Source organism: Muntiacus reevesi, chromosome 19 (genome assembly GCF_963930625.1).
Source record: "Muntiacus reevesi chromosome 19, mMunRee1.1, whole genome shotgun sequence".
NCBI lineage: Eukaryota > Metazoa > Chordata > Mammalia > Artiodactyla > Cervidae > Muntiacus > Muntiacus reevesi.
In genome coordinates this window covers 39,380,554-39,403,661 of record NC_089267.1, presented here as the reverse complement: position 1 = coordinate 39,403,661, position 23,108 = coordinate 39,380,554, and the positions used below count along the sequence as shown (strand labels likewise).

General features: G+C 37.4%; 1 protein-coding gene across 3 annotated transcripts in view; it reads left to right on the top strand.

The window, feature by feature from the left end:
• Nucleotides 1-23,108, top strand: part of AFG1L (AFG1 like ATPase) — a 237,506-nt gene that overhangs the window by 150,441 nt on the left and 63,957 nt on the right. The gene's annotated exons all lie outside the window — the stretch shown is intronic.

Here is a 23,108-nt window from a genome sequence, read left to right as displayed (position 1 = left end):
TGGATTCGCACCCCCCTGTCTGCTTTATAGCAAGGACTTTTGGATTCTCTTGAAACAAAATGCATCACAAGTTTTCAGTTGTGAGTAATGAGGTAGCAGCAGACCTCATCAGTGCTCAGAGGAAGCCATCTTTAGCTTTTGTTTAAATCTTAATCACATTTTTTTTTTCCTTTCTGGGAAATCTGTTTTCTTGAATCAAAACTTCTTTTCTCTTCTTTTCTTGTGCCTCCAATAAGAGAAAGGAATAATGATCAAGAAAACTTAATAGAAGAGTCAAATAAAAATTACCACATTAAAGACTTTTTTGTTTGTTTGTTTTTAATTCCATGTGTAAAAGATGCTTATTATATTACTTTTTGCCTCATATTGGTAACAGTCTAGTGAGGTTGCTTTATTATATGTATGAGAAAACGTATAGTGATTTTAGATTGACTTTCAAAAGAACTTACTTTTCAAATTGAAATTACACAAAGTAAAATGATAACTCTTGTTTCTATTTCACTGTAGTTAAGTTCTTAAATGGAAATCAGTTTGGTTTAAAAGTGTCTCTCAGTAGATTTACCATAAACTTTACTTAACTTGAGGGTACTTAGTGGAAATCCAGGTTTGGGAATCTGGTTCTGTATGGGTATTCTATATCTACTACTGGAAACACAAGAAATATCCTTGAGAAAGCATTGCATTTATTTTCAAATTTTCTAAGACTTGAGACAGTAAATCATCTAAAATGTAGTAACAATTTATTCTGGTAGTTGAATTACATTACTTTGACTATCTAAAATATTTTAAAAAATTAATCCTCAGCAAAAAAAGAAATTAGCTATTTCAGAACTCTAGTGTAAATCATGTATTTGTTGGGGGTGGCTAAAATACTTTACATATTATCTTCAATATCAGAATAGCATCTCTTAAGTTTATATTTCTGATTCATTTTTAACCCTGTTCCATCAGCTCTTTTTGAATTGTATTTTTTAAAAATTTGCCCTTCAGATACTTAAGTGTTCAGATTTCCTTCTAATTAATATTCTTCTTTTAACATATTTTATTTAAAAGATTTTCTGCAGTAGTTGTCAGTGATCCATTTCTTAATGTGTAATCTATGAATCTATTTTTATAAGTACTGCTTTGCTTTAGTGTATTTTTGTTCTGACATTTTGATTCTGGATAGACTTCTTTCAAGCCACAATGCTCTGAGATGCTTTGGCTACTTAACCCATTTTGTATATTGTGCCATTTGTAGAATAAAGTAGCCTTTTATACTTGAAGTTGATTTGAACTCTGAAAGGCAACACCTGAACATCTCACAAAACTGGATAATTATGGCTGATTGTGTTTTTCAGGTATAGGTCACAGGAAATTCATTTGGGGTAAAGTATGTACAAAGCTAAGAAATATGCAGATTTTCTGTTGTAGGATTGTGTAAAAATTATTTACAGTTAATACTTGCATAAAGGTTAGAAAGGTTGATGAAGTGATATTTAGTTTTGCTTTACTATTCACTGCATGTCAGAATGTAATTATGACTGATTCATGAAACTGTCTTAGAAACGAACCATCTTTATTAAAATGCTGATCAAGATAAGAGCTGACAGTAATAAAGAATAGAACATTTTAGTCTTGTTGCTTTTGAATGATTGCTAATTACCCCAGAGGTCATGTATAGTGCTTGGTAGGATTCATTGACATTATTTCTTTTAAGTCTGCTGTTTCAACAACATCTGAGCATGAAGACGCAAACTGTGCGCATATTGAACAATAGTTTGGCCAAGTTTTTAAGCCTTCAAGATATCCAAGAAATCTTTTTCTGCTATAATAAGTTTAGCTTCTTTCTCAAAATTATAGTATTTCAGGGGTGCTTGGTCCAAAATACTTTATATATTTATTTACTACTGGTTGTAGTAACTGATCTTTACCTCCCATTTTTAAGTTGGTGTTAAATAGTATATGTAGGTTATTGAGACAATGAATATACACACAAACACATAAAATTAATAAGAACAGAATGTAGATTGGCATTTAACTTAGATTTAATAGAAAAGACTTCTTAATGTGTAATTAGAATGTACCCTTAATATCTGTGGTTAGTGTTCAGTTTGTTTTTGTGGTTATTAAATGTAAATTTTGTAATTTGTTTCTAAAGACATGTGGAAGTCCTTTTAGTGTATTCTTCAGCCAATAGTGAATGAATAATACTTGCTGGGTTTTATAGATTATAAAGATATAGCTCATCAACTAAATAAACTCTGGCATAATGTCTAAAATAACTTAAATTATTAAAATTCTTAAAACTGAAAGTAGAAGAAACCATGTAGTCATATCACATATTTACATGGTTTCCATGATATAACAGAAAAAATAATGGATTAAGAAGGCTGTCTGTTGTGAACCTGGCTCTGTCACTGACTTCGGGCAAGTTTCTTGAAATCTGCTTGATATTACTTTTTTTCCCTGTAAATGATGAGATTTGACTACAAGATTGCTAAGGCCTTTAATCATACTATGAATTTTCAGAGTGATTGTTTCAGAAGTTTACTTGTAAATTATTTATTTTGAACCATGATAGATGTCTGTCCCAGACATTGTTCTAAATGTGGTGTTAAAAGTCCTAGGCTAGCTAGTCTACAGAAGTGTGATTGCCCAAGAAGCTCAAATATACCTTTGTAAGATAAAATAGAAGATAACAATATTTAGATTTTGGCATGCACTTAATAGTGCTTAGTCCCTGGAGTTATAGTAAGGAATATTGTCCTGAGATGAATCCTGCCATCAAGGAAATCAATCAAATTCTAGTCAAGGAATTAGAAACACCAGCAAATAATTATAATATAGGAGAAATATCATGCTACAGTACAAAATGAATGAAGAATGATTAACTGTATGTTGGGAGATTATAATGTTAACAGTTATATAAAACAGCAATGTATTAAAGCCACAAATTGTAAATAAGTTTTCTGCCTTCTATAATGCTGGTAATTATGGGATGAGTGAATAAAATGAAAATTTGTGGGAAGTTTGAATGGACTTCTTTTAAGTGTCTACAGATTTCAGAAGGTGGATGAAACTGGACCTTTGTTTTACCTTTAACATTTTTAAAAAAATTTGTTTTGCCTTCTTTGTGTTTTGTTTTTTGTTTTGTGTGTTTGTGTGTTTTGCCTTTTAATTTCTCTATTTGGATGTATCACTATCATCATTCTTGGTTTAATAATCACGCTTATGATATTATCTTGCTCTAATTGGAATGAAGTAGAGGCTTTCTGGAGAAAACTGCACAAGGTTTAGAAGGGAGAAGGTGAAAGCAGAGGAAGAAAGCTAAAAATAGTTTCGGTGTATGTGGGAAGTTACCTGACGTGGAACTAAGTACGGTATGAGTAGTGAGAGGTGAGAAATACAGGACAGAAAATGTACAGAAACTCTTTTTGAAGGAGGAGAAAGGTAGTAGGAAAGGAATTGTACTCTTAAATTCTAACTGGAGGTTAAGGAGAGCCTATTTAACTTTGGAATATCCTCATGGTGTGTGGAAGGCATACTGCAAACACAGGGATATACATGTTAGACATTTTGTAATTTGGGGGTGGTTGTAAATAGCATGATAATTCACACTGTTCAGCCACTGGCACAGCAGTGACACCAGTCAGAGCAGGTGCTGGCCCCTGAACAGTCAGTCTTGCCATACTGGTGTGAGCTAGTGAGTACCAGCCTTGCCTGTAAATAAAAGTGTGTATATGTGTGTGTACCTACAGGGTGTCAGTTTGAAGGAGAAACATTTAGCTTACACCTTGTGGTGCAGTGGAGGTAACTGACTCATGCCTAAGACCACCCAGCTACTGGCAGAGCCAAGTCTGGGCTTCCTGCTTTTTATTGAGAGTTCTTTCTTCTAAACCATGTTGCACTGTGTATGTGTGTTTGTGTGTGTACTAATGTTATATATTCATTATATTTATATATTATAAATTTACTGTCGTTAGGTAGAATTAATTATATTTTCAGTTGCTTTTATCAATAAGGAACATTTTATCCTTTATAAAAGTATAATTTACCTTATTAATCTACCTTTGGTTATATGCAATGATAAATATAGTGATATCTCAATATTGTTTTAGCTAATAGCTTAAAATTTACTCTTCAGATCTTTTATCAGTGATAAGAATAAGCAGAAAGATTGCATTCGTCTTCTTTCCCTTCCTCTTTTCATCTTCAAATAAAAGTGCTAATGAACAGTGAAGTGACAAATAGTTGAGCAAATACAATGAAGAGCAGAACCAGAGCTTAGGATATTTATAAATGGTTACTGAAAGTCTTAATAATGAACTCTCTGAAAATAGAAATACATTATTGAGGTTTCATTTTTCTTATTATTCTGGAAGTTGTGATTATAGTGTGAATGAATTGTATGCATCGTGGACTTTGTGTATTTATAGTGCAGTTATGTGTTTTGAGATAGAAAAGTTATTTACCTCTGATTATTTGTTTAGGAGAAGGAAAAATATTGTGGGTAAATTTATTCAATTTGAAAAAGTAGAGTTTGCAAAACTGCATATATAGTGGGAAGTTCCTGTTCACCTGGGAATGTATTACAGTTTCTTTTTGTGGGAGAAAATGAAAACTTATAGGAGCTGCAGTTTGTATTTGGTAGCAAGCGTTGCTTGTGGCTCAGCTGGTAAAGAGAATCTGCCTGTAATGCAGGAGACCTGGGTTTGATCCCTGGGTTGGAAAGAGCCCCTGGAGAAGGGAAAGGCTACCCACTCCAGTATTCTGGCCTAGAGAATTCCATGGACTGCATAGTCCATGGGGTTGCAAAGAGTCAGACATGACCGAATGACTTTCACTTCACATGCTTATAAAAAGGTTTCTCAAGAGGTATACGCATTGACTTTTTCTAGTCTGTTGTATGTCATTCTTATGATTTACTTTTTTTAACTTCCAGAATGAGAACTCTGGTTTTCTTGGATAAAATAAATAGTGGGAGAACAATGGAATATTAATTAAAATTCTGTTTGTTATGACAAAGCTGGAAATGTATAATAGCTGTGATTTCAGTAAGATAGCTGTCAGCTTTTTCCAGGCACCACTATTTGGGCACAATACATGGAGTTCTGTAAGATCTTTCCTTTTATACAATTTCGTGAATGTGTTAAGTTAAAAAGTCCAAACATCAGTTTAGTGTATATATATGTATATATATACTACATAATGAAATCTCCCCCTTCACCACTCTCTCCCCATTTTCTCCCACCTTCCACCCTGATCTCATTACTACTTTCCTCCTCAAGAGTAACAACTCTTAAAAATGGAAAGTGGAGAATTGACGTCAGCACCACGGCTAAATAAGATACCTTGTGTTCGTGTTCCCCCCTCCACCGCCAAAACTTTGGCATCCACCCACAGACAAAAGTAACTTTGTGAGGTTCCGCGCCATACACCAAGGGACCTGGGAGGACATTGCCCACCCGTGTGTCAGGAAACACATATGTAGACCTCAGTCTTTGCTGTGGACCCTACAGTGGCATGAACCAACTCCAGCCATCCTGACCGAGTTCTGGGAGCCCCTGGACGCACTGTCTTAAACAATCACCCAAGGACAAGGGAGAGCTTTTGTGGCTGTCCAGAATTTTAGTGTGGAGAAGTTCCAGCACACTGTGGGAGCAAAAACAAATATGACTTTGGATTCATTGGAGAGGGTAAGAGAAATAGTTTGAATTTTTATCCACATCACTGTCCCACAGGCAGCACAGCTTGGGGCCAGGAGAGATCTTCTTGGACATGAGCTGCATGCCGGGAGCATGGGAAGAGGCTGAGAGAGCAGCAGATAAGATTCTAGGAAGGAGGATCCTACTAACTGCTTCATGGACGCCTTCAAGAAGCTTGCCTGCCAGCTATGGGGGGCAGCTTGCCCACACATCCCCCCTCACATGGCTCTAGCCATCTCCAGGGTTTTATGTGCTTCCTCTCGTCCCACCCCCCAACTCTGAGACTAGTGCCCTGTGAGTGCCCCTGATGGTGCTAGTGAGAGAAAGCTTTGGCAGATGGTTTGTGAGCATGTTTAGAAAATCAACCTGAAAATGTGGGCCAGGGAGAGACCACACATTTGAGCTTTAGTCTTATCTTTGGAAAAACAAGGGAGGCTTGTCAGCATGGGGCTTGGTGTGTTACAGGATCCAGAGAGGGCATACAAGCTTAAGAATTCTTCCACAAGAGGGAGCAAGAATCATCGAGTAGTGAGTGAAGTGAAAGTTGCTCAGTCATTTCTGACTCTTTGCAACCTCATGGACTATATACAGGCTATGGAATTCTCCATAGAGAATACTGGAGTGGGTACCCTTTCCCTTCCACAGTGGATCTTCCCAACCCAGGGATCGAACCCAGGTCTCCTGCATTGCGGGTGGATTCTTCATCAGCTGAGCCACAGGGAGGTCCAAGAATGCTAGAGTGTGTAGCCTATCCCTTCTCCAGCAGATCTTCCTGACCCAGGAATCGAACCAGGGTCTCTTGCATTGCAGCAGATTCTTTACCAGCTGAGCTATCAGGGAAGCCCTGTAGCCTTAGAAGGTCTGAGAAAGCCTTGACATCTCTACTAGGCCTGATGGAAGATATTTCTGTCCATAAAGCAATTAGTAAAGAGTAGAGGAGATGACCAACCCACTCCAGTACTCTTGCCTGGAAAATCCTATGGATGGAGGAGCCTGGTATGCTACAGTCGCGAAGAGTCCGACAGGACTGAGCGACTTCACTTTCACTTTTCACTTTCATGCATTGGAGAAGGAAATGGCAACCCACTCCAGTGTTCTTGCCTGGAGAATCCCAGGGACGGGGGAGCCTGGTGGGCTGCCGTCTGTGGGGTCGCACAGAGTCGGACATGACTGAAGCGACTTAGCAGCAGCAGCAGCAGAGGAGATGGCTGCTCCACTGGAGAAGGGATAGGCTACCCACTCCAGTAATCTTGGGCTGCCTTTATGGCTCAGCTGGTAAAGAATCTGCCTGCAGTGCGGGAGACCTGGGTTTGATCCCTGGGTTGGGAAGATCCCCTGGAGAAGGGAAAGGCTACCCACTCCAGTATTCTGGCCTAGAGAATTCTATGGACTGTATAGTCCATGGGGTCACAAAGAGTCAGGCATGACTTAGCATCAATGAGGCTAAGAGGAGATGACTGCTACTTAAAATGTGAAGACAGCACAAAACATCAGGGGACATAAAAAGTCAAGGAAGTGTGACACCAAAGGATTACAGAAATCATCCAATAACTGATCCCAAAGATATGGAGGTATGAGATTTACTCCGGAAAGAATTTAAAATAGTTGTTTTAAGGAAATTCAGTAGCTACAAGAAAACACACACAAAGATAATTCAGCAAAATCAAGAAAATGCATAAAGTGAGAAGTTTAACAAAGAGATAAAAATCATAAAAAAGAATCAAGCAGAAATTGTGAAACTGAAGAATACAATGAATGAAATGAAAAAAAAACATGCAATAGAGAGTATTCAGTATTACAGCTGATCAAGGAGAAGAAAGAATCAGTGAGATTGAAGACAGGAACTTTAAAATTATCCAGTTGGAGGAGAATAAAGAAAAGAAAGAAAGACTACATAATCTATGAGATACCTTCAAAAGGATCTGTGAATTATTGGGGTTCCAGAAGAAGAAGAGAGGGAAAGGGAGTAGAAAGTTTATTTAAAGAAATAATGACTAAGAACTTCCCAATTCTGGAGAGAGATTTCTATATCCAGGTTCATGAAGCTTCTAGGTCATCAAACAATCTCAACTTAAAGAATCCTCTCCAAGACACCTTATAATAAAATGGTCAAAAGTCAAAGAGAAAGAGAGGATCTTAAAAGCTGCACAAGAAAAGAAACTTGCGTCTTACTAGGGGAACTTCTGTAAGGTTATTAGCAGATTTTTCAGCAGAAACCTTACAGTCTAGGAGAGAGTGGAATGTGTTTTATTTCAAAGTGCTGAAATTAAAACAAAACTGGCCAACCAAGAGTTATCCTTTTGAAATACAGTATAGATAGCAACTTTCTCTGGCAACCAGAAGCTGAGGTAGTACATTACTGCTAGAACTGCCTGACAAGAAATGCTTAAAGAGGTTCTTCAAACTGAAACAAAAGGACAATAGTTAGTAACATGAAACATATGAAAATATACAACACACTGGTAGAGATAAGTACATAGTCAAATTCAGGATACCCTAATACTGTAAGGTGGTGTGTTAGCCATTTAGCTCTAGTATAAAAGTTAAATGGAAAAAAAAAGAGTATTAAAAATAACTACAGCAACAATAATTTGTTAATGGACATACAATATAAAATAGGTGAACTGTGACTTCAAAAACAAAAAAGATGGGTAGTAAAAGGGTAGAGTTTTTGCATGTGATTGAAGTTAAGTTGTTACCAATGTAAAATAGACTGCTGTATGCATAATATGTTTTATGTAAGCCTCATGGTAACCACAAAACAAAAACCTAGAGTAGGTTCACAGACAATAAAGAAGGGAATTATAGCATACCACTAAGGAAAATCATCTGTTTGCAAAGGAAGGCAGCTAGAGAGGAAGGAGGGGAAAAGGGCACTATAAAACTTAAGAAGATGGCATTAATAAGTCCTCTTCTATCAATAATTACTCTAAATGTAAATAGATTAACTCTTTAGTCAAAAGGTATAGAGTAGCTGGATGGATTGGAAAAAAAAAAAAAAAGACCAAACTATATGCTGCCTACATGAGACTCACTTGAGCTTTAAGGACACATAGGCTCAAGGTAAAGGGACTGAAAAAGATATTCAGTACAAGTGGAAACCAAGAGTAGGGATAGCTATACGTATATCAAAGTAGACTTTAAATGAAAAAGTTGCAATAAGAGGCAAATCATCATAATGATAAAAGGATCAATTCATCCCAAGATATAACAATCATAAATACATATGCATGCAGTATTGGAGCACCTAAGTATATTAAACAAATACTAACAGACCTGAAGGGAAAACTAGGCCAATAGTACACTGTTAATAGGCTACTTCTAAAAATGGGCAGAAGAACTGAAGAGACATTTTTCCAAAGAAGATATACAGATGGCCAACAGGTATCTGAAAAGATGCTTAAAATCAATAATCACATCAGGGCAATGGAAATCAAAATGGCAATGATATATCACCTCTCACCCATTAAAACAGTGGCTCTCAAAAGGATAAGAGATAAATGTTGAGAATGTGGAGAAAAGGGAATCCTCACGTACTGCCCATGGGGCGTGAATTGTTGCAGCCATTATGGAAAACAGTATGGAAGTTGGTCAGAACATTAAGAATAGAGCTAGCGTATTATCCAGCAGTCCCACTTCTGGGTTTTTATTCAGAGGAGATGAAATCATTTTCTCAAGAGATGCCTGCATCCCCATGTTCCTGGCAGCATTTTTCATAATAGCCAAAATGTAGAAGCAACCTCAGTTTCAACCAGTGGGTGAAAGGATAAAGATGCTGTCTCTCTGTGTCACACACACACACACACACCCACACATACACACACAGAGGAATATTTTTCAGCCATGAGGAAGAAGGAGATCCTGTCATTTGTGACAAAATAGACGAACCTTGAGGACATTATGCTAAGTGAAATAAATCAGAGAAGAGAAAGACAGATACTAGATGATATCATTTATGTGTGGAATCTAAAAAATGTGAACTGATGGAAACAGAATAGATGGTGTTTTCCAGGGGCTTGAAGATGGAGGAAATGAGGAAATGTTGGTTAAAAGGTACAAGCTTTTCAGTTATGAGATGATTAATGTACAGTATAGTGATTATGGTTAAGGATATTGTATTATATACTGGAAAGTTGCTAAGAGGGTAAGTATATTCTTACCACAAAAAGAAACGATAATTATGTAGTGTGATGGAGGTGTTAACCAATGCTGCTATGGTAATTTTTGCAATATACCGAGTATATCAGTTATACAGCTTAAACTTACACAAGGTTATATGTCAATTATATCACTTTGAGCTGAAAAAAATTTAGTGTATCTTTTCAAACATTTATGCATATATATCTCTCTATATGTTACCTAAATATACAATTTTGTTTTGTTGTAAATCAGTGGGGTTACAATAGTTACATCTTAATCTGACTTGTGCTTTTATCCATTATAAATATTCTGGAGATCTTTTGGTCCCAAATATGACTCTATCTTATTCTTTTAAATGGCTGCTTTGTAATTCACATTATGGCTGCACTGTCATTTTTGTAACTAATCTGCTATTTTTGTATACTTAGGTTTATTCTAGTTATTTGCGTTTCAGATAGTGCTTAAAAAACCTGTTTACAAATGTTTAATCACATGAGTCAGTGTTTCTGTAGGTTAGGCTCCTATAAATGGAACTTCTGGATCAAAGGTTCTATGCAATTAAAGCTTTGTTAGATTTTGTCAAATTACTCTTTACTTGTGTATTAGCTAACCCTGAAAATTAGATGGTGAAATTGAATTTACAAATGGTAACATGCCATATTTTTAAGAAGCCACATTAACCCTTGTGCAACACAGTAGGTTATAAATAAATAACAAGAAATCATGTGGAGTCGCTGACTTATAGGCTTGAAACTAATCTATTTCTATTATCTCAGTCATTGTAGGGAAAATTTCAAGTTCTCATGTACAATATAATATAGCTGAACAGAATCTCTAAAAATCTGCCCTGTGTCATTTTTGTATGAAGTTAGGTTGTATGTAGATAAACAGATCTGTTCATTGTAACATAGCTGCTTCTCCAGATAACCATCCAGACTAGAGGCCTTACTCGGTTAGCATATGAACAACAAAAGTAGGACTTTTCCCCAGCGGGCTGACAAGAGTACTGCAACTTCCCAGTAAGCCTACGTGAATTTTCAGTTGCTTTGTGTATCCGAGCAAGAGCCCTGATTGCTTGAACATACCCTAAGGTGTCAATATGGCAAAGTATTTAAGAATATGAACAATGCAACCAAAATGCTTGGGTTGAATCCTGCCACTTTTATGCTCTTTGACAATGGGCAAGTTTCATAACTTCTCTGTGCTTTATTTCTTTATTCCTCTATAAAATGAGAAGAAGAAGAAGAATGCCTACTTTTTAGAGTGGTAGGCACTAATAAGAATATTATTGATAATTAAACACAAAGAATTTAGAATGGATCCTGACACTTTGCTCTTTGATAATGTTGATGATATAGGCCCACTTATTTACACTCAAATTCGTTTACTGAGTTTATGGCAGTTTTATTGAGATATTTAAAAAATATGAACAGAATCTTCATGTGTAGTTTATAGAAGAGAATCATCATCAAAGGTTAGTTTGTACTTTCCTTTTTCTTCCCATGACAGAGAGGAGGTCATCATCAACCCTGGACTCCAGTCCTACTTTGTAGGGCCTGTGAGTCATGCAGCAAGTTAAGCAGACAGTCCCTACTCTCTTGGAGTTTACCTTCTAGGACAGACAACATTGGTGTAGATGATCAAGTAGAGGTCGTAAAAATTGTGGACTATGAGTTGGCCAGACACTTTAAACATAGAAGATGTCCTATATAATGGAAATTTACTGTATTACAACCCATTAAGGTATAGAATTTAGTAGAGGGTACATATGTCTCACAGTTTTGGACCAAATACTTAGAGGAAATCATAATAGAATCATACAGTGTGGACCTCCAGAAGAGCAATTAGGAAATTTATACTGGCAGAGGTAATTACAGGGGACAGGGATGGAGGAGTTGGGGAACAAAAATTAATCCTGTAAATTGTATAAAGTGAAAGTAAACTGAACCTGTGGCTACTGCTTAATAAAGCAGTGTGACGTGGTGGGAAGACCTGATGTGGTGGGTAGACCATGGATTTGGGGGCAAGAATAACCTGGGCAAATCATGGCTCAGGTGTTTGCAAACTCTGTGGCCTCTCTGGACCTCTTTAAATTCTAAGGAAAACTGTTTTCCCTTCCAGCTGTAGCTGCAGAGAAGGTAAGATTTGTAGTTCAGCTTAGAAGCAGGTGTATTCAGGTGTGCTTTTTCATTTCAGCCCTGTTTTTTTTTAAATTTCATAATTATTTTTTTCCTTTTTTACTCTTAAAAAATGCTTTCCTGTGTACTTATTAATGGAATAGGAATATTAGTGATTGTATTGATTAACAAAATACCATAGCCTGGGTGGCTCAAACCACAGAAATGTATTTTCTCACAGTTCTGGCGGCTAGAAGTCCAAGATCACGATATTGACAGGGATGATTTTCTCTGCGGTTTCTCTCCTTGACTTGAAGATGGCTGTCTTCTTTCTCTGTCTTCACATGGTCCTTCTTTTGTGCATACACATGTCTGTGTCCTAATTTCCTCTTATAAGGACACCAGTCATACTGAATTGGGACCCACCATAAATAAACACTTCACTTTTTTCCCCACTTGTCACAACAAACACTTCACTTTAATGCAATCACCTTTCAAAGACTCTCAATCTTTCACACAGTCACATTCTGAGGATTTAAGATTAGGACTTTAACATATGAATTTGCAGGGGACACAGTTTAACCCATGACAGTGATTTAAGAAAAAATAACATCCCTCATAAATTTCCTTAACTATAAAATGGGCATATAAAAATGATTATCTTGTTCTATGTATGATTATTGTAAGGATTATAATGAGATAAATTCAAGTCAGTTTCCTGGAACAGCTGAGTCATATAATAGGTACTTTGCAGGTGTTAAATGTCTTCCTTTCCTGCTTTTTGACAGGGGAAAGAAATTTTGAAATTGCTAGATAAAAAGAAGAGATACAGATCTTACCTGCTGAAGTGATAGGGTGTGGGTGGTTTTTTTTTTTTAACTTCTTATTTTACATTGGGGCATAGCTGATTAACAGTGTTGTGATGGTTTCAGGTGAACACCAAAGGGACTCAGTCATACATATACTGTATCCATTCTCTCCCAAACTCCCCTTCTGTTTAGGCTGCCACGTGACATTGAGCAGAGTTCCATGTGGCATACAGTAGGTCCTTGTTGGTTATCAATTTTAAATATAGCATTGTGTACATGTCCATCCCAAATTCCCTAGCTATCCCTTCCCCCTGGCAGCTATAAGTTTATTTTCTAAGTCCTTGAGTCTCTTTCTGTTTTGTATATAAATTCATTTGTTCATTTTTTAATATTCTGTATATAAGTAACATCATATGATATTGGTCTTTCTCTGTCTGACTTCCTTCACTCAGTATGACAATCTCTGGGTCCAGCCATGTTACTGCAAATAGCATTATTTGGTTCTTTTTAATGGTTGAGTAACATTGCATCATATGTATACCCGTGTCTCCTACATTGCAGGTAGATTCTTTACCCACTGAGCCATCCGTCAGGGAAGCCCCAGTATATGTATCACATCTTCTATATCCTTTCTTCTGTCAATGGGTGTTTAGGTTGCTTCCATGTTGGTTATTGTAAACAGTGCTGCAGTGAGCATTGGGGTGCACATAACCTTTCAGATCATGTTTTTCTCCAGATGTACGCCCAGGAGTAGGATTGCAGGGTCATAGCTCTACTTTTAATTTTTTTTTAAGGAACCTCTATACTGTTCTTCATAGTGGCTGTACCAGCTTATATTCCCACCAACAGAGCAGGAGGGTTCCCTTCTCTTCAGGGTGTGGATGTTTTAAGTGTCAGAGAAACTGGGATAGCCAGGGTAGGAGGGGTGGGGCAGTGGAGAGAGAAGTTTTTATTTACTTTGTAGCAGGAAATGATCAAGAGCAAAGGAGCTGAGGTGACTTGAGGTAGGCTCTAGGGCTGGGGTCTACTTCCAGAACTCAAAAGGCCCAGAGAAGATCTTAGCCGTGAACTGAGGGAACTTTAGCAATAACATTAAGAATTGTAGTTTAAAGGGATCATGATTTAATTCCTTATTTTATGGAGGAGAAAGCTGACATCCAGAGAGATTAAGTGACAGGCTCAAATCACAGAGCTAAGCAATTGGTGGAAGACTAACTCTGAAAAATTATGTCTGTAATTGGAAGGAGAAGGATATGATAACTTGAGGAAAATATCTGAATTCTACCAGACTGTCAGAGCTAAAGCTATATCTTATTCATTGTTGTATTCCCAGTAACCAAGGATATGCCCAGCATTTAGTATTCAATGATAATTGTTAAGTTGATTAAAAATAAATATTGAATTTGCAGGGGACTTGTTAAACTATAGGTAGGTGTACATTTTTGTAAGTAAACCAATGCAGCATATTTATAAAATATATGAACCATCTATAGTATAATCCTAAATCATACATAAAAAATTACTTCAATAAGTGAGTTTCTAAAACTGCTGAATCTAAGGACACTATTCAAAAACTGATTGTATTTCTTTATACCAGTAGCAAATACATAATTATAAATGCCCATACACTACTGTTGGGAGTGTAGGTTGCACAATCAACTTGGAAAACTGGCAGTATCCACTAAATCTAAGTATACTCTTACCAAAACAGTAGAATGGGAAAGACTAGAGATTGCTTCAAGAAAATTAGAGATGCCACGGGAACATTTCATGCAAAGAGGGGCACAATAAAGGACAGAAATGGTATGGACCTAACAGAAGCAGAAGATATTAAGAAGAGGGAGCAAGAATACACAGAAGAACTATACAAAAAAGATCTTCATGACCCAGATAACCACAATGGTGTAATCACTCACCTAGAGGCAGACATCCTGGAATGCGAAGTCAAGTAGGCATTAGCAAGCATCATTACGAACAAAGATAGTGGAGGTGATAGAATTCTACTTGAGCTATTTCAAATCCTAAAAGAGGATGCTGTGAAAGTGCTGCACCCAACATGCCAGCAAATTTGGAAAACTCAGCAGTGGCCACTGGACTGGAAAAGGTCAGTTTTTATTCCAATCCCAAAGAAAGGCAATGCCAAAGAATGTTCAAACTACCACACAATTGAAGTCATCTCACAACGCTAGCAAAGTAATGCTCAAAATTCTCCAAGCCAGGCTGCAACAGTACATGAACCGTGAACTTCCAGATGTTCAAGCTGGATTTAGAAAAGGCAGAGGAACCAGAGAGCAAATTGCCAACATCTGTTGGATCATCAAAAAAGCAAGAGAGTTCCAGAAAAACATCTGCTTTATCAACTACGCCAAAGCCTTTGACTGTTTGGATCACAAAAAACTGGAAAATTCTTCAAGAGATGGGAATACCAGACCACCTGATCTGCCTCCTGAGAAATCTGTGTGCAGATCAAGAAGCAACAGTTAGAACTGGAGATCTAACTGAACTGTGGTGATGGTTTCAAGTTGGGAAAGGAGTATGTCAAGGCTGTATATTGTCACTCTGCTTATTTAACTTATGTGCATAGTATATCATGTGAAATGCCGGGCTGAATGAAGCACAAACTGGAATCAAGATTGCCGGGAGAAATAGCAATAACCTCAGATATGCAGATGACACCACCCTTATGGCAGAAAGCGAAGAATAACTAAAGAGCCTCTTGATGGAAGTGAAAGAGGAGAGTGAAAAAGTTGGCTTAAAGCTCAACATTCAGAAAACAAAGAACATGGCATCCGGTCCCATCACTTCATGGCAAATAGATGGGGAAACAGTGGAACACTGAGACTTTATTTTTTGGACTCCAAAATCACTGCAGATGATGACTGCAACTGTGAAATTAAAAGACACTTGCTCCTTGGAGGAAAAGTTATGACCAACCTAGACAGCATACTGAAAAGCAGAGATGTTACTTTGCCAACTAAGGTCCATCTAGTCAAAGCTATGGTTTTTCCAGTAGTTGTGTATGGATGTGAGAGTTGCACTGTAAAGAAAACTGAGCGCCAAAGAATTGATGTGTTTGAACTGTGGTGTTGGAGGAGACAATTGAGAGTCCCTGAGATTGCAAGGAGATCCAACCAGTCCGTCCTAAAGGAAATCAGTCCTGAGTATTCATTGGAAGGACTGATGTTGAAGCTGAAGGTCTAATACTTTGGACACCTGATGTAAAGAACTGACTCATTGGAAAAGACCCTGATGCTGGGAAGGATTGAGGGCAGGAGGAGAAGGGGACGACAGAGGATAAGATAGTTGGATGGCATTACCAACTTGATGGACGTGAGTTTGAGTAACCTCTGGGAGTTGGTGATGGACAGAGAGGCCTGGCGTGCTGCAGTCCATGGGGTGACAAAGAGTCAGACACAACTGAGCAACTGAACTGAACTGAACTCATGATCAAGTAGTTAACTCTTTGGGTAGTATATATCCAGCAAGAGCATGTATGCATATGTACTAAAAATCATGTGCCGGAATGTTTGTGGCTGCATTATTTGAAAGAGCTAGTAACTAGAAACAGCCCAAATGTCCATCAACAGTAGAATGAATCAATAAATCGAGGCATATTCACATCGTGGGTATGATAGAACAATCAATAAACTACAACTACACAAAACATATGGATGAATAAATCTTGTAAACCATAAAATAGCCCAGTCACAAAAGAATGCATATTGAATACTGTATAATTTCACTTTTATATAAAGCTCCAGAAACAGGCAAAATTCTATGATGCTAGAATCAGGATACTGGTTGTTTGGAAGGGTGAAAAAGAGTACTTAGGGGCGCCTCAGAAGTGCTAGTAATGTTCTGATTCTTGATTGAGCTGGATGCTTATTTTTAGATTTTTATATATTTGTTATGCTTAAATTACAAAGGGCTTAAAAGTGTATGAAGTTTGTGTATTGAATTTTTATATATCATTGCTTAAGCTTTGAAATGGTAGCACATAAGTATTTTAAATGAGATTGAAGCAGCTATCTTAGAATGTATAGCTGCTTCAGTATATATATTTAGATGTATAGCTGCCTAAACATATAAGTAAAATTTGAAAAGACATTCCCACCCAGTCTCCCACCCTTTTTTTGGTTCAGTGTACTTTTTTACTCTTACTTGTCATTTATTTATGGAATTGTATTTTTAGTAAATAGAATAGTACTGTATGCAGTATAGCTTTTCAGTATTTATATATAATAGTTATTTCTCTCATAGAACTTTAAAGGTATCAAAAAGGATTAAGCTTAGAAGTGTGTATAATATGATCCCAGTTTCTCTTTCTGTCTATCATCATCTCTATGTGTAAAGGAAAAACTTGAAGGATATAAGCTATACACATACTTTTTTCTGAGAAGGTGATAAACTTTCTATTTTTGTACATTTGATATTTGAAGTTTTTGCAATAAGCATGGGTCACTTTTTTGGTTTGAAGAATGCAAACTTTTTAAGAATTAAGCAAAAAGATCTCAGTTATTACAATATTTTATATTGTAGAACTAGAAAAAGCCTCAACCTTTTTTCCTTTTATACTTTCTTTTTAAAACTGTATAAAACTTATCAGTTGAATACTATCAAGAAAAATGCCAATAATTTTAATCTTTAAATTCCCAATTAATATAATCATTTAGATAAGCACAAAACTTTGATTTATGTGGTTGGTTTTTTTTCTCCTATTTTCCAAATTTTCTAGAGTAAGCAATAGTACTTTTATAATAAAAGAGTATTTAACAAACAGAAATCTTTATTATTTCAGTTTTTGCTTACAAGGTTAATATATTGTACCTTTAAAGGATTTTTCTCCATAGTATTTATTGTTCTTTTGTTCCAGCTGGGAAGGGAAAAGCCAGACTGGAAGCCGTAAGAAGTTATTTTTGTGAGATGCTATTTTTCTAATGGTGTTATCCAGAATTGCTAAAAATACACACAATAGATCTTGAAGAAAATGTAAACTCTAGAATACGATCCTTTTAGTTATATATTTTTCTTTCCAGAGTCAAGGCCTTTGACTCATGAGTATGCTCCCAATGTGTTAACCTCCCTCCTTTTCCTCCTTGAATTTCCTAATTGCATTTTTAGCTTGTGTAATTGTATTTGTCCTCTGTATACATAAATATATAAACCATCTTAAAATAAATTCAGTTTGATGGCTGATTAGTTTTATGCATTTGAATTGGTTGGTGATAAGAGGTCACAGGTCTTGTAAATATCCTTGGAAATTAGGAGATTGCTTAGAGATCATGCCCTTTTGACTAGATTCATCCTCAACTTGGAAATAGCTTAGTTTTCACCCCTTTCCACTCTCCTGTAAAGTGGTCTGAAGACTCTAACTTAAGTGAATGATATCAGAAATTTAGAGGTTTATTTTTCTTTAAAAATATAAACTGAGTGTTAGTATTTTTCAGATAATTAAGAGCTAACATCTAACGGCTTTGGTTATAGTTCTTATGCTGCTGATTAGGTATTCCTTGGTGGTGATTAGTGAATGTACAAATGCAATCATTTGGTAGGGCTTAATCACTCATATGAGAGAGAAGTTAGTTACCCAGAAGGAAAAATTGAAACTTGTATAACTTTCATTAGCCTTATTTTTTCAATAGCAAAAAAAAAGAACAATGTTTGACTAAATTAGGAATATTGAGTAATATAAGATAAATTGTTGTTTAAAAGAAATAGAGAACCTGGGGGATACACTTATATGAAAATACTGGTCCACTGTGTAGTATATTGTCTGTAGTACAGGTAGATTATGAATAGTTGACCCTTATCAAACCAGGACAGATTTCTCTCATAGAGACAGAGAGAAAGAAGTGTACCTGAACAAATGAATCTCCTCTTTTCTTTGTACTGGATGGTTGAAACCCTAAATTATAGCAGGTTTACTGCATTACTCAGATTGAAAAGAAGAGAAATGTATGGCTGTACCTTTTTTTTTTTTTACAGGCCATCTGAGGCAAGGGGAGAGAAATGCATGTATGTGGGCAATGCTGTATTTCTTTCTGGTGAGATGGGTTTAAGGGCATGAGTCCTGAGGGTGGTTTAGAACCACTTGGAATGATGAGCTAGGGATGTGTGGGTGGCTGCTTAGGCCCAAGCATTGCACGGTGCTCTGACTGTTAGGTTCAGAGGTGATTCTTCAAATGTGTAGTTCAAAAGCTTAGCTTTGTAGGCTGTCTAAAGGCCTGGCTTCTTATTGGGGATTATTCTAACCTGATTCAGTTCAGTTCAATTCAGTCACTCAGTTGTGTCTGACTCTTTGTCACCCCATGGACTGCAGCACGCCCGGCTTCTCTGTCCATCACCAACTCCTGGAGCTTGCTCAAACTCATGTCCATTGAGTCGGTGATGCCATCCAACCATCTCATCCTCTGTCATCCCCTGCTCCTTCTGCCTTCAATCTTTCCCAGCATCAGGGTCTTTTCCAGTGAGTCATTTTTTCAAATCAGGTGGTCCAAGTATTGGAACTTTAGCTTCAGCATCTGTCCTTCCAATGAATATTCAGGGTTGATTTCCTTTAGGATTGACTGGTTTGATCTTGCAGTTCAAGGGACTCTCAAGAGTCTTCTCCAACACTACAGTTCAAAAACATCAGTTCTTCAGCACTCAACTTTATTTATGGTCCAACTCTCACATCCATACATGACTTTTGGAAAAACCATAGCTTTGACTAGACGGACCTTTGTTGGCAAAGTAATATCTTTGCTTTTTAATATGCTGTCTAGGTTGGTCATACCTTTTCTTCCAAGGAGCAAGCATCTTTTAATTTCATGGCTGCAGTCACCACCCACAGTGATTTTGGAGCCCCCAAGAATAAAGTCTGTCACTGTTTCCATTGTTTCCTCATCTATTTGCCTTGAACTGATAGGACAGGATGCCATGATTTTAGTTTTTTGAATGTTGAATTTTAAGCCAACTTTTTCACTCTCCTCTTTCACTTCCATCAAGAGGCTCTTTAGTTATTCTTCGCTTTCTGCCATAAGGGTGGTGTTATCTGCATATCTCAGGTTATTGATATTTCTCCTGGCAACCTTGATTATAGCTTGTGCTTCATCTAGCCTGGCATTTCACGTGATGTACTCTGCATATAAGTTAATTAAGCAGGGTCACAATATACAGCCTTGACATACTCCTTTCCCTATTTGGAACCAGTCAGTTGTTACATGTCTGGTTCTAACTGTTGCTTCTTGTCCTGCATACAGATTTCTGAGGAGGCAGGTCAGGTGGTCTGGTATTTCCATCTCTTGAAGAATTTTAAACAGTTTTTTGTGATCCATACAGTCAAAGACTTTGGCATAGTGAATAAAGCAGAAGTAGATGTTTTTCTGGAACTCTCTTGCTTTTTCTGTGATTCAGCAGATGTTGACAGTTTGCTCTCTGGTTCCTCTGCCTTTTCTAAATCCAGCTTGAACACCTGGAAGTTCTTGGTTCAAATACTATTGCAGCCTGGCTTGGAGAATTTTGAGCATTACTTTGCTAATGTGTGAGATGAGTGCAGTTGTGTGGTAGTTTGAGCATTCTTTGGCATTGCCTTTCTTTGGGATTGGAATGAAAACTGACCTTTTCCAGTCCAGTAGCCACTGCTGAGTTTTCCAAATTTGCTGGCATGTTGGGTGCAGCACTTTCACAGCATCCTCTTTTAGGATTTGAAATAGCTCAAGTAGAATTCTATCACCTCCACTAGCTTTGTTCGTAGTGATGCTTGCTAATGCCTACTTGACTTCGCATTCCAGGATGTCTGCCTCTAGGTGAGTGATTACACCATCATGGTTATCTGGGTCATTAAGTTCTTTTTTGTATAGCTGTTCTGTGTATTCTTGCTCCCTCTTCTTAATATCTTCTGCTTCTGTTAGGTCCATACCATTTCTGTCCTTTATTGTGCCCCTCTTTGCATGAAATGTTCCCGTGGCATCTCTAATTTTCTTGAAGCAATCTCTAGTCTTCCCCATTCTATTGTTTTCCTCTGTTTCTTTGCATTGATAACTGAGGAAGGCTTTCTTTTCTCTCCTTGCTTTTCGTTGGAACTCTATATTCAGATGGGTGTATCTTTCCTTTTCTAGTTTTCCTTTTGCTTCTCTTCTTTTCTCAACTATTTGTAAGGCCTCCTCAGACAACCATTTTGCCTTTTTGCATTTTTTTTTTTGTTGGGGATGATCTTAATCCTGCCTCCTGTACAATGTCACGAACCTCTAACCATAGTCCTTCAGGCACTCTGTCTATCAGATCTAATCCCTTGAATCTGTTTGTCACTTCCACTGTATAATCATTAGGGATTTGATTTAGGTCATACCTGAATGGTCTTGTTTTCCCTACTTTCTTCATTTGAAGTCTGAATTTTGCAATAAGGAGTTCATGATTTGAGCCACAGTCAGTCCTAGGTCTTGTTTTTACTGACTGTATAGAGCTTCTCCATCTTCCGCTGCAAAGAATATCATCAATCTGATTTCAGTATTGACTATCTGATGATGTCCATGTGTAGAGTCGTCTCTTGTGTTGTTGGAAGAGGGTGTTTATGACCAATGTGTTCTCTTGGCAAAACTCTGTTAGCCTCGGCCCTGCTTCATTTTGTACTCCAAGGCCAAACTTGCCCGTTACTCCTTGACTCTGTACTTTTGCCTTCCGGTCCCCTACGATGAAAAGGACATCTTTTTTTGGTGTTAGTTGTAGAAGGTCTTGCATAGAACCATTCAACTTCAGCTTCTTCAGCATTAGTGGTTGGGGCACTTGGATTACTGTGATATTGAATGGGTTACCTTGGAAATGAACAGAGATCAGATCATTCTATCAATTTTGAGATTGCACCCAAGTACTGCATTTCGGACTTTTTCGTTGATTATGAGGGCTACTCCATTTCTTCTAAGGGATTCCTGCCCACAGAAGTAGGTATAATGGTCATCTGAATTAAATCTGCTCATTCCAGTCTATTTTAGTTCACTGATTCCTGAAATGTTGATGTTCACTCTTGCCATCTCCTGTTTGACCATTTCCAGTTAACCTTGATTCAATTTACCTTGAATCAAGGTAAACTTGATTCACAATTGCTATGTATAAAAATCAAAATGGCATAGCTTTTCGACCCATCCAGGCCAGATTTCAGGGCCTTCTCTCCAAGGGTGACCAACTATCCCAGTGTGCCCATGACTTTTGTGGTGTTAGCACTGAAAATGTTGCTTCAAGAAAAAAAAACCCTCAATCTTGGGGAAACTTCTCAGTCTCAGATGGATACTTGATCAGCTTCACTTACTTCCCTGAGCCCTTTAGCTTGCTGTCCCATGGGAGGAGGGGAAGTGCATTCTCACTGCCACCGTGTACAATCTACTCCCTGTGGTGCAGATGATGGGCAGTGCTTGCAGAGCAGTCCATTCCAGGATGTAATTTCAGGGAGGAGGAATGTTGCTACCTTTCATGTGTGCCCAGATGGTGCTCTTCTTACTTACCTATTGTTGCATAACAAATGACTGCAAAATTTAGAGGCTTAAAATAATATTTTATTATCCATGTTTCTGGGATTTGAGAAAAGCTCAGCTGACAATTCTGGCTCCCTCACTGCATTAGCAGCTACAACTGGAATGGCTGGGTGCTGGTCAGACACCTCTTGTCTTCATGTTGTCTTAAGGCCTCTCTGTACAGGCTAAATTTCAAGCTTTCCTAGTTGCCTCCAGGCAGGTGGCGCTTCCCTGACAGTTTAGGGTGCCAGAGCAAGTGTTCCGGCCAACAAGTAGGAAGCTGCCTCAGATGTCACATCAGGTATTATTGCACAGTATCATTTTCACCATAGGCACAGGATTCAGGTGAGGTGCATAGACTTCTTCTTGATGATTAGAAGGTCTGTTGGGATGGAGACATTACTGCAACCATCTTTGGAAAATATAATCTGGCAAAATTACCTTAGTGGTTAGAAGATCTGTTGGGATGGAGACATTGTTGCACCTATCTTTGGAAAATATAATCTGCCACAATTACCTTAGCTTCCAAATGCAGTTTTTCATTGGTAAAAGTAGTGAAGTTGTCAAAATATTATTTTTCCTCCTCAATTTTTGTAATGCAATTTTTATTTTGAATGAAAACAAAAAGATCAGACTATAAATGTTTCTTGAATTATTCTGAAAACACTTTACCATGTCCTACTAGAATGAGTAAATATATATGTGTGTGCGTGTGTTACATGTATGGATGTGTGTGAATCTCTCACTCTTTATATATTCCAGAAAAGTCAACTGACCTGTATAGGTGTAGCAAAAGTTAATTTGCTTCCATAGTAAGAATTTTAGGGTGTGTGTGTGATGTATGGCAGTTTCCGTACACACACGCACCCC